The sequence below is a fragment of the Delphinapterus leucas genome, chromosome 13 (genome assembly GCF_059928025.1).
Source record: "Delphinapterus leucas isolate spDelLeu-1000000601 "Yukka" chromosome 13, BTC_Dleu_Yukka2, whole genome shotgun sequence".
Classification (NCBI taxonomy): domain Eukaryota; kingdom Metazoa; phylum Chordata; class Mammalia; order Artiodactyla; family Monodontidae; genus Delphinapterus; species Delphinapterus leucas.
This window is the reverse complement of record NC_143141.1, coordinates 29970276-29982399: the sequence shown is the minus strand read 5'-3', so window position 1 is coordinate 29982399 and position 12124 is coordinate 29970276. Positions and strand designations below refer to the sequence as shown.

Genomic DNA, 12124 nt, shown 5'->3' with positions numbered 1-12124 from the left:
ACCATGTGTGTTAAGGTAATATGAAGCAATATTAAGCTAAGCATGAATGTATATTGATGTTTCCAACTTTAATCTGTTACCACATAGATCATCTTAGCCTCATCTCTTGCTTATCTTTAAATTTCAACTGCGGCAAAACACTTGACTTTTAGAAGTATGAAAATCAAATTGTAGCTACTTTGGGAAGCCACATCATCTAGCAGAAGAATTCTTAAAGGGCAAGGTGTATATCATCAAATTTTAATTTACAGTCAGCAGTACTTTGTAACATCCATAGGCCTCCAGACCTCTGCTTCCAAGAAGATGAAGTAGCCCATTTCTCCCAGGTTCTTCCACTTAAAACTAAAACCCTGAACATAACAACAGACAAACATAGGAAGACACTGAAAGGTGGAAATGAGAAGGCAGACTTAACTAGGGACTTTGGGACTTGAGGAATAACATGGTGATGAGTCCCCTGTGTTTCCTGTTGCTTCCCATACATCCTGGAGAGGGTATTACAGGAACCCCCAATCAATAACCACCAACAGAACAACAGACAAAAAAGCTTCAAAAAAGAAAACACAAAACCCCCGTTCCCCCTAGCCAAGGTATGAGGAAAGGGGTTGTCAAAGACAGAAAACCATTTGGGCAATAATATACACACTACTCGAGCCAAGTGCCAGTGGAATATTGCACCCATCCCCTATGTCCTGTGGTTTCAGTTGGGCCAAGCTAGGATTTGATCTTCCACACCACCCCACTCCTGCCCTCCAGAAGAGGCAGCGCTCTGATTCGCCACCAGGGCTGTTTCAGTGTGGTGCAGTGGTGAGCTGAGCCTCCACCCCTTTGCATTAGCAAAGAGACTTTCAAAGGTGGTGCCTGACAGGCTAGTTAACACTGGGCTGCCCTCACACAGTCGTGGGGTCCAATGGTGGGACCTAGCCTCCGTCTCTCCCTGACATCGATAAGAATAGGATGTTACAGGTTGGAGGGAGTAGGCACCCCACTAACCCCCAACACATGGTGTCAGTGAGACCCAATGGGGTGCTGAATCCCCATAACCGTCCTGAGGCAGTAAGACAGAATGAGATGGCACAAGCAGGGCTAGTTGGCAGTTCTCTTCCTCTTACCCTGGTGTCAGTGGGGCCAGCAGGTAGCTGACCCTCTACCCACACCCGGCATCAACAAGAAGGAATGAAGTGGGAGGAAGGACAGCAAACACAGCAAACACTTCACCTCTCCCCTCCCCTGGTGTCAAGAAATCTACTGGGGAGATGAACTTCCACTCCTACTAAAAGGCAACAGAATGATATTAATGTTCCCACTTTTGGGGGGAAGGTGTCAGAAGGGCCAATAGGGTAGCTGAACTTCTACTTGGTCTGTCTGCAGTGAGAGAATGTAAGTGCCCACTTTTGCTGGGGTATTGACAGTAGGGCCCAATGGAAATCTGTACGTAGCCCCCCACTCCTCATACTACACCTCCAATAGGATGACTTCCTTCTAAAAAGTAATAATAAAATTAAATGGGATACAGAGTCATATAATAACTCACAATGTTTAGAATCCAATTGAAAAATACTCATGGCACCAAGAACCAGGAAATCACAGAATAAATGAGAAAAGACAATAAACCTACACCAGCACTGAGATAAAACATCTATTGAAATTATCAGACAGGGGTTTTAAATAAGCTGTCACATAAATGCTTCAATTAGCAATTATGTGTTCCTTGACGGAAATGGGAAAAATAGAAAATGTGAACAAAGAACTAGAAGTTATAAGAATAAAAACAAATGAGAACAGTAGAACTGAAAAATGCAACAATCAAAAAACTTTGCTCAAGAGTAGAGTGGAGATTACAAAGCACAGAATCATGAACTTAGAAGAGATCAATACGATGTACCACATGTACAGAGAAAAATAGGCTGAGGGGTAGAGATGGGAGAAAGAACAGGATCTCAAGAACCTGTAAACAGTAACAAAAGCACTAACATTCATATCATCAAGGTTCCAGAATGAAAACAGAGAGCACGTAGGACTGACAAAGTATTCAGAGAAATAATGACTGAAACGTTCCCAATTTTTTAGAAGACATAAGCACACATCCAAGGATCTGAGCAAATCCAAAGAGGAAAAACACAAAGGTATCCTTGTCAAGACGCGTCATAATTAAACTTCTGAAAAGTAGAGACAAAACAAATCTCGAAAGTGGACAGGCAGAAACGATGCATCACTTATTGAGAAACCAATTCCAATGACAGCATATTTCTTGTCTAAAATTATGGAGTCAGAAGCATTGACATAACATTTTTCAAGTAGTAAAAGAAAAGAACTCTCAGCCACAAATTCACACTTTTTATATCCACTTTCTTGTTTGACTTATATTAATGGACTACCAACTCATCTTTCTATATCCGGGCCTGCCATCAGACTTCTCCAAAAATCTAGTCACAGTATTTCCAGAGTGATCTTTCTGAAAAAGAAACAAATTTTTCTTATAAAAGTACCTGATTGTGTTATGAAACTTTTCTCTCTTCTAAGTTACCAGGTAAAATCCTTCAATGGATTCCCATCTTTCTTGGAGGAAAATCTCACATCCAAACTCTCTTTGTCCTTTTGGGCTGCTGTAAGATTATACTGCAGGTTGGGTGGCTCATAAACACCAGGAATTTTTTTTCTCACGGCTCCGGAGGCTGTGAGTTCAAGAATAGGTTGCCAGTATGGTCAGATAAGGGCCCTCTTCTGAATCACAGACTTCTCATTGTATCCTCACATGGCAGAAGAGCTTAGGGAGCTCTGTGGGGTCTCTTTTATAAGAGCACTAATACCATAATCATTTCCCAAAGGCCCCACCTACTAATACTATCAGCTACGGAAATTAAGATTTCAACGTATGAATTTGGAGGGGAACACAAAGACTAGACCATAGCACTTACTATACATACATGGACCATGCATGATCTGGCTTCTACGCCCCTCTCCATTGTCTTCTTTTCCTACACGCCAGTGAGCATTTCTCTTTTTTTTTTTTTTCTTTCTTTTTGCGGTACGCGGGCCTCTCACTGTTGTGGCCTCTCCCGTTGCGGAGCACAGGCTCCGGACGCGCAGGCTCAGTGTCCATGGCTCACGGGGCCTAGCCGCTCCGCGGCATGTGGGATCTTCCCGGACCGGGACACGAACCCGTGTCCCCTGCATCGGCAGGCGGCCTCTCAACCACTGCGCCACGAGGGAAGCCCTAGTGAGCATTTCTTATACTGATTATGAATGGAACTCCTTTCTGGACTGATCCTTAACCATTCATTTTCTGGCAACTGTGAATTTATCTTCTCTTTTCCTCAAAACTTCACCCTTCCTTCATGTTACATATCCATTTCAATTGCCTTCTACAGGAAGCCCTACTGATATCGCCCATATACTACTGTCCACAGCATGAATTAAGGTCTTACTGTGTCTTCCTATAGCACTCTGTAATATCTTTTACGGTAACTATGGATTTTCTTACTTGAGTGTCACAATACATTGAATTCTAGGTGGCACTATAATGATTTTAATAACAGTAACACTGGTGCCTAGTTTATCCCATGACATACTTTAGGTGTTCAATAAATGTGTGTTGAATGAGTGAATGAATGAATGGTCAATTTGAAATCTTAATCATGTTACTTTTCAAAAATCTGTTACAAGATACCACAGTTTTCCAGAAGATTAGGGAGTTAGGACCTTAAACTTGATTTAACAGAGGAAATTTTTACTCATACATCATGCTTAAATACCTCAAAGTAAAACCATAAACCCAGGAATTTAAGGTTATCCATTTGGACTTTCAAGCCAATAATTAATATCTCCTGCCCCGACTGTATTAGATGGTTTCGATGCTCCACTCATATCTCCCCAGCACTCATCATTCCAGTATATGCTGATAGAATCATGCTGCCGCCTGCAATTATCCACCTTAGGGCAGGCCAGAAGTGTACAGGAGTTAATGTATCTGGGTGTAGCTTTCAACCAAGGACAGAGGGGACTGGAAGATAAGTACTTCAAGTTTCTCACCGATTCTTGGGATAACTCTGAGACATGTTCTGTAGAGTTTCACAGAACTCGCCTGAAGTACTGGCAGCAGTTCCCTGCAGGAGTAATTTATTCGGTAATACACCTCTGTTGGCTTCCTTCCATGCCTCCATTCTCAATTCCCACTCCACTTCTGAGTTTTCTGGAAGCACCTCCCAGATGAGCAGTTTGCACTCAAATTATCGCCTCAAGTTCTGCTTCTAGGGGAACTCAGTTGATAGCCTCCTAACAACCCAGTGCTCCTTACAGAGCCGTCACTGGTACAAGTACCAAGGCACGGCACATTACGTATCACTCCTCCTAAATCCTAATATTTTTAAACAGATAGGAAAGAGCATGACCTTGAAGAGAAAAAGAGTTCATATGAGGATGGCCAATGGATAAAGGGAAGGAGAGACAGTGCCATTTGTTTTCCATTAATGATAGTGTGAAATGTATGGGCAGATGGTCTAACAGGTGTGACTATAATTTGAGGAGCCTGCTCCCTTGGTTACAGAAGACTGCTATTGTTATTATTTTGGAACCACAACCTCATGACTTTATAGTTTCACTTGATGTAACCTTCTCCTTTACCTTTAAATCTTCGTACATCACTGAATTGCAGCCAATAGATTTATTTTCTCCCTATGGCTCCATCACAGAAAAAGACACACACGTGCACACACACACACACGCGCGCACACACACACACACACAGAGTTTTGTGTATGCCAGTGCTAGAAAAGACAAGCTCATGGTGCATGTATGCAATGGATATTGTACATTACAGGTCTCTGTGAAATAGTCTTCTGCAGGTTCCTATGTTTATTTTATGAATAATTAACTTTAGTAAAGTTAATTTCCTGAAGATCTTGTTGAAGACTGAAGAAAGGAAGTAAATTGTAAAGAAAAAGACTTCGAAACTTGCCCTTTTCGCCCTCTCTTTGTGTCTTAATGAACAAAGGATAACTGGGCCTTTTTTGAAGCCTTTGCTTGAGTTGAAGACACAAAATGCAACCTGTACTCTTATCATAATATGCTCAGTTTATGAGTACCCAAACTTATAAACCGTGAATTTCCCTAAAGTTATTATACCATCTAGAAGATGTTTGCTTGGACGTTTACTTAAAACCAAACAATTGAGGTCTGTGTGTCCAAATAATTTCCTTCTCTCTTGTTGTCTCCATTTCAGTTTCCTGAGTTTCTGGGAAGGCCTGGTTTCCCCAAAGGAACGATTTCTGGTAGAAGTCTGAAGGTCTGACCGAAGAAAAAAAATCCAGTACAGCCAATGAATTGAGGACAAGAAGGTTTCCGATCAGGTAGGAACATTTAATCTCATACATTACGATCACCTTAAGTAAGGTGTGCTGATAGCTGGATATGATTTAACTGCTTGGAAAAAGATGCATATATATTATATAACCTACCCCACAAGGAAGCTGTTCTCAATTCTCTTAGAGGTTGTGGTGTTTATCAGAGAGCGCCTTGGGGGAATATGAATACAATAACAGTATGATGCTTTTTTTTTTTTTTAGCTCATTGTTGCCAAGTACACTTGGTGATCTTGGTGCCTGTGGTTTAATCCCAGGAGGTTAGACATGTGGAACAGCACATTAACCCTCTTTAGTATTTTCTCCCAAGACAAATCATTTTTATAGGTTGTCTCCATGGTCTTCTAGTTGCTTATCAAAATTAAGCATCAAGTCTTCTAAGTGAGCAATAGCCCCAGTCAGTGTGAGGAAATCAGCTTGGTTCTTATTGGGTCACAGCTTCTTGTCCTTGGCACAAAGTGAGTTCACATAGGGAGTTAGAAGGAGGAGAACGGGACATGAGAAAGGGGAGTTCTGTGTTCTCATTTACCTATGCATGTTGAAACTCCACTAACAGCTTTATTTTCATTAGCAATTTGTGATAAAAACTTAGGGTAAAGGGAATAATGAAGCTGTCCCATTATATGGCAGGACAAAAGATAGTAGTGACATCAAAATCAGGGCCTGTCCATCTCGTTTGCAGCTATATACTGAGTGTTTAGCATAGCATTTGACCCCTCATCAGTATTCAATAAGAAGATGCGTGTTGAATGACTTAGGGATGAATTAATGAATGAAAAAAGTTAATATGGTAGAAAATGTGTTTTATCCTTGTATTTTCGTGTGTTGACTTCTGTATTTCAAGACCCAGCACTGTAACTGACACATAGAATATAAGCAATAAAATGTGTTGAAAGAATGAATGAGTCCCCACTATTCTAAGAATAATTTTAAGACCAACACGGACCCCATATCTGCCAGAGGTATCCAGAGGTGAAAGCCTGGATCTCAGCTAGTGGTAGAGCTGACAGAATTTATCTAGTTTTAATAATTTACAGCCCATCCCATTACATTTAGGCATAGTACCCACATGAGCCATACAATTAAATGTTGACTGGAAAACAATGCACAACCTAGAAGTTGAGAATTATGTTTTATGTGGAGGACATACTGAGGACTGAAGTCAGGAGACAGCCTCTCAGATAGCTCTGAGGGACTGTTCTGAAGAGGTAAGGGAGGGCACAGGGTATTTAGGGGTTCTTGCAAAAAAACAAACAGGTAGTTGGAACATCAAAAGATTACTGTTAATTAAAGAAACTAGACATCTTAAGTTAATAAATGTAGCACTTTTCTATATATGGTGAGATGCAAGAATCTGGTCTCCTGGGAATCATTCCCTTGATTTGCACTTTATTTATCTAGGGCCAGTATCCTGTTTTCTCCATCCTGAATCCCCTCAGGGTGCGGCTTTGGGTGTGGCTTCAGTGGCTGATGGCTTGATGGTTATAACATCCTGTGTTACCGATAAGGCTGGCTACATTCTTTGTCTACATAAATGACTTGAATATGGATAGTAAATCTGTGGATTTGCAAAACGTAATTCTTGGAGCATTTTTATAAGGACAAAGTTCAGGGCAATTTCAGAATCACTAGCGGCTAAAATTGCTATTTATACTTTGGTTTGGGAAATAAATTATTTTTATTGTCATTTCAGCCTTTCTTTAATTTTCGAGATTGTTAAAAGAGGGCAAAGAAAGAGGAGAAGACCCCTGAGTCAGGTAATCCTCCTTTTCCTGGCGACTCCCCTAGTTAAAAGCTCAGTTTACAATGGTGGTCAGTTTTTCAGTCCATTTGTGCTAATTTCTGTTACTAACAACATAGCATCTTATTTTCTATTTGAGGTTTTTGGATTTTTCCTAATTATGCTTTTGCTTTTTATTCTATCAAATGTCCATGAATTTGATAAAGTCCTCGGTATTAAAAGAAAACCAGTAAGATTCATAAAAATAAAAATAAGTTCTTGGATAAATTTATAAATTTCTACCTGCATTCAAAGTGGAGTAAGTTGGCAAGAAATTTATAAGGGGCAGATACTCTAAGGAGCACTCGCATTCAGAAACTCAAAATGGTTGCACGTGTTTATCCTGTAAGAGGTCTGTGATGAAACAGCAGGATGAAGGCTATATGTCCAAACTTAAATGCAATCTTTTAAATCACCTTTCATGTCAGGCCAGGTAAGAACTGGGCAATTCAATAAGTAAATTAGAACAATTCTTATTTTCAATAATTTCTTAGGTCAACAGAATAATGAAAAACTTATCTTTAACTCCAAGAAATCTGGACAGTTATTAAAGCAAATGTGTTGTCCTCCTGGCCTACACCTGGTTATAAACAGCAGTACGACTTCAGAAAACCCTGGACACTGAGTGGACTTTCTAAATATAGCTTTTTCTTTCTATAAAGGTGTTTTCCAAGAATGCTATCTTTTGTGAAAATGTGGCCTTTGTAAATGGTACGCAGACACTAAGGTCTGTGACTTTTCGACCTAGAAAAGATTTGAAATATTTTCTTAGCCTGGGAATCCACATTTTAGAGGCACAGAAAGAGAAACCCAATGAAATTAATTATTTTACCCACCATCAAACGGCAAACAAGTAATAACGACAGCATTGTCCTCAACACTACATTTCTTCTGTGCCTTATCCCTCTTCTTTTAAGAGGAATGACAACATTATCTGCAAACTTTATCTATAACTAATTTTTTTTAAATTTTGCTGTTTTGTAACTCATTTTTGAAAAATTCTGTTTCTATGTTGAAAATGTGTAAGGACATTTACCTTCTTTCTTGAAACACCTTTGCCTGCATTTATCACATTTTATTGTTGAACTATTGTGTAGCAATAAGTACAAAAGTGCGTCTAGTAGAGGAGATAATGTCAGAGGCAACAAGTTGTGTGTATGGGGGGGGCGGGGTTAGAGTTGACATACCTTAAGGGAGATGAGGAGAGAGGGAGGAGAATAGAAATTTTATTTATTTGAAAAAAATATGATTGCAAGTTAGACAATGTTTGGCTAAACTTAATACAGTATAGCTTTCCTTAACTTAAATTCTGGGTAAACTTGCACTGTTTACATTGCCACAGACTAGGGAATAAACAAAGCAAAAAGATTTTTGGTACCACCATTTTGTGTTAATTTCATAAAGATTTCTACAAGACATTTTAAAAATAAATTGAAAAACGAAAGACTTGTCTTTAGCTTATTTTCCCTGCTTGCTTGCACTTTAATAAGTTGATAAATGACATTTAAACTCAATAATTATGATTAATTCTGTCCCGCAATTTTTAAAAGCACTGGTGATTGTGTGCGCCTGCATGTGCGCACCTTTACAACCAGTAAAATAAAGTTCTTGATCAAAAAATTATTATCATTTAGACTATTGAATAAAATCAGATATGATAGAGGGGCCAGCTGTTGGTAGGTTTAAAAGTCACCCTAGGTGATTAATTCATGCAGCAGTGTTGCAGGTCTCTCTTTAGATGAAGCACTTAGAAGTATAACCAAGCATGGCTCTAATTTCATATCTGAGTTCATATTTAGAGTTCTTTAGCAAGTGCTTGCTCTATGTGTTTTTATAGTCTTTGGTTGTGCTCTAAAAATATCAAAATTATGAATTAACAGATATGCAAAAGTGAAATCCTAGAAGATAGGATAAACATGAAGTCCTCTAATTATCACTCAAATAAGTTTGGTTGACACAGAACTGGGAATCACATAAAGACATTAATAAGTCATAATGCTGAAATTAAAACCTTCTAGTTACAGTACAAAAGAAATCCTAATTTGTACCACAAGGTAATGAATTCAGTACTTTTCATTTGTTAAATATTTGCTTATTACCCTGCACCGTGCATATAACACTGTTCCAAAATTTGGAGGGCAAACAGGAAAAACAGAAACTCTCTACCCTCAAGTTGTTTATACTGCAGTCAGTGAAATTTCTCTACTTTGAGATCTTTTAATTCCTCAGTTCATTGTAACATCTTCTTCAGATGAATTGTGTTCTATTTGTTAAAACCAAGGTTTAGCACTTTACATAGTTTCTTCAGTGTTCCTGATAGTGAAATAGAGTCATAATGCTAATTTCCAGTACTAATTATAGAGTTGATAGGAGAAATGCTCAAGATCGATAGTAACGTGATTTCGATAATCTACAAAATGTCTTGAGGTTTCCCAGATAACAACTCGTCTCCCAGACAAAAATGCACTTATTATTTATATTCCAAGCTTATAAATTTTTTTGTATTTTAATCATATAGAGGTTTTACAACATCTTTTATTTTTTTATTATTATTATTTTCTATTTACTATTATTTTCTTTTGCGGTCCACGGGCCTCTCACTGTTGTGGCCTCTCCCGTTGCAGAGCACAGGCTCCGGACGCGCAGGCTCAGCGGCCATGGCTCACGGGCCCAGCCGCTCTGTGGCATGTGGGATCTTCCCGGACCGGGGCACGAACCCGTGTCCCCTGCATCGGCAGGCGGACTCTCAACCACTGTGCCACCAGGGAAGCCCTACAACATCTTTTAATTCACATTTTAAGATATTTTGTTCAGTGGATTATCTCATTTTGAAACTATTGATTTATATGTACATACTATGTAAATATTAGTATATATTTCTCAATGGCTAGGTTAGTGCTTTCTTAACTACTTAAGTTTGTTTAATTCATATTGTTGTTCTTCAGCATTTCTTTTACTCACTGGAGCCTATCCTACTGACTTCGAAAAGCCTGAAAAAGTCTGAAAATCCCATTTAAAGTAATTGTGTGGAAAATCTTTAAAATAACATTATAATAATAGTAGAGAAGAAGAGTATTTAACATTGTGCTGAAGATCATTCCATTAATAAAGAGATTAATCAATAATTCTAACATTCAGACATATAATAAAAATGAAAAACATTAATCATAATACTGAGCAGTGACACTTTCAGTAAAGGGAGATATTAAATATCGTATAGGAAACTAGTATCTGCAGAGCAGATAAGTTGGCAATGATTATACATATATTTAAAATATGTTGAAACAGTCATAGACAGTTTTTCTTTTTGGCTGAAAAGAGGCATATTGAAGTATTTAAGCACTACTTCAACTGGAATAGATATTTAGACGCTCTACAGAAAACACATGATTGCAGAAGAGCAGATATTAGCAGGTGTGTGAATGTGTATGTCTTTAATTAATGCATTTTCACTCATTCAAAAAGGAGAAGACTGCCAAATTTACTTTAAAGGTGGCATTGACTTTTGCTGCTGTTGCTGTTCCTTTAGTGTTCACCAAAGAGTACCGTCCTGTCATTTATCCAAGTTAGAAATCTAGAAGCAATCCTAGGATTCTCATTATAGGGTCCCCTACCTTCATGCTCCCCACTCAATAAGTAACAAATTCTTGGCTCTCCTGTGTAGGAAAGCTCTCTCCAATGTACGCCTGCTCTGTCACTCTCCGGGTCCAGCATCTCTGCCTCACCCTCCCATTGAAGTCACTTCTAGTTCATTCTGTGCAGGGCCATTTTTAAACCTTCCTCAGTCCTAGGCAGTTGCCCTTTTAGAAGCTTTACCCTCAATGTTATCAAATGCATTAAAATGTGCCCAAGTCACATATCCAATATAATTTATAGATAACTATATGAAAGCTGAGTAACATTGCTGTTGTAGTAATATTAGTTGAAAATATTAATTACACAAGTTTTTATCTCAATTTTGCAGATTTTTTTTCCTATTCTGGAGCCATGTTTTCCAGGTGTCAAACAATTTTCTAAGTCCTTCTCAAACTCCTAGTCCCTAGTGAGTGTGCTTTTACTGTCACAGGGTTGAACAGCCCAGACAGCAAGATGTCTGAAGATGAAGACCATCACATGGTTGAGTAGATCAGATACGTGAAGGAAATAAGTAAGGTAAGAAGGAAAAAGAATTGAAAGAGCTGAAAGATGTGTTACTTGGCTGTCAGGTGTTAGGAGAGTTTATTTGTGCTTTTTCTTAGTCTTCATAATGCTCTTGTCAGAATGGTGGTAACATACCCATTTTTTTAGATGAGCGACCTTTAACTATAGGTTGCACTTGATTGTCTGCCAGGTCTTCAAGTCTGTGATGGGGACAGTAACGTCAGAAATTTCAATCCCAGTCAGATCAAGACCCGGTAGAGACGCCATTACGGAAGTGCATGGTTTTGACCCAAATTTGACCACATTAAAATGTTGTTCTTTCTTCTCCAGGATGATAGTCTATATTTCAAGAAGAATTATAATTCTTGCCCCATAACAATTTCTCTGAGCTCTTTGTTCCAACTAAAGCCTTTGATTGATTTTCATATTAGCAAAGCCCTGGAATTATATGCAAAATGCTATGAATAGTTATCTACCTATCTAATTATTTTTAGCAAAAGGATGCAGAGCCGTTATCAGATTCTCAAAACTCAATCAGATTATCTAACAGTTTACATTAAATGAGGTAATGAGTGCCCTATCTGGATCCGAACATTATAATACTTTTAATCCTTACCGTGGTCCCTGAAATGTCTATTATCTCTAATTATCAGTAAGGGAACTGAGGCGTAGTAAAGTCTAAGTAAGTGAGAGGTCTGGAATTCAAATCCAGGTCAGTTTCAGGCTTGAACACCACTAATTCTAGAGCCTACACTGCATTCTATGCTCTCACTGTAGATAATCAATAAGTGTTCATTTATTTCCTTTACCCCAGTTGGGGACAAAGAACATGGGTGTGTGAAAG

At 38.7% G+C, this 12124-nt stretch overlaps 1 long non-coding RNA gene across 5 annotated transcripts in view; it reads left to right on the top strand.

Moving 5' to 3' along the window:
• The first annotated feature begins 5135 nt into the window (after positions 1–5135).
• The window catches only part of LOC149747719 (uncharacterized), a 65114-nt gene continuing 58125 nt past the window's right edge, over positions 5136–12124 (top strand). For 3 of the 5 annotated variants that reach the window (XR_016395393.1, XR_016395392.1, XR_016395396.1), the window contains exons 1-3: positions 5198–5348; positions 7054–7117; positions 11207–11292. This is a non-coding gene — a long non-coding RNA (uncharacterized LOC149747719). Of the gene's footprint in view, positions 5349–7053; positions 7118–11206; positions 11293–12124 lie in introns of all 5 variants that reach the window. The other 2 variants (XR_016395395.1, XR_016395394.1) reach the window with 2 other exon arrangements.